Raw genomic sequence first — 298 nt, 5'->3', positions numbered from 1 at the left:
GGGAGACGGTCCTGGGCGAGCACTCCCCACGCCACGGGCTGGTCTCTGCACGGCTTCGTCTCCCCCCTGCACGGACCGCGCGTCCCGGGGCCCTGGCCCTCCACGAGCCGTGCCCCCTTGGATTCTGCTCTTGCCCTGTCACCCACTCGCCCAGCTGCAGGGCTCGCTCCCAACACGGATGCCAGGGAGCCTCTGTCCACGTCCGTGAGCGCGCACAGGCCAGACGGGCGCGCACAGGCTGGGACGGGCGCGCACAGGCTGGGACGGGCGCGCACAGGCTGGGACGGGCGCGCACAGG

The sequence above is a fragment of the Crocuta crocuta genome, unplaced genomic scaffold (genome assembly GCF_008692635.1).
Source record: "Crocuta crocuta isolate KB4526 unplaced genomic scaffold, BGI_CrCroc_1.0 scaffold221, whole genome shotgun sequence".
NCBI classification, from domain to species: Eukaryota; Metazoa; Chordata; class Mammalia; order Carnivora; family Hyaenidae; genus Crocuta; species Crocuta crocuta.
The sequence above is the reverse complement of the archived record's forward strand: the minus strand, read 5'-3'. Positions refer to the sequence as shown.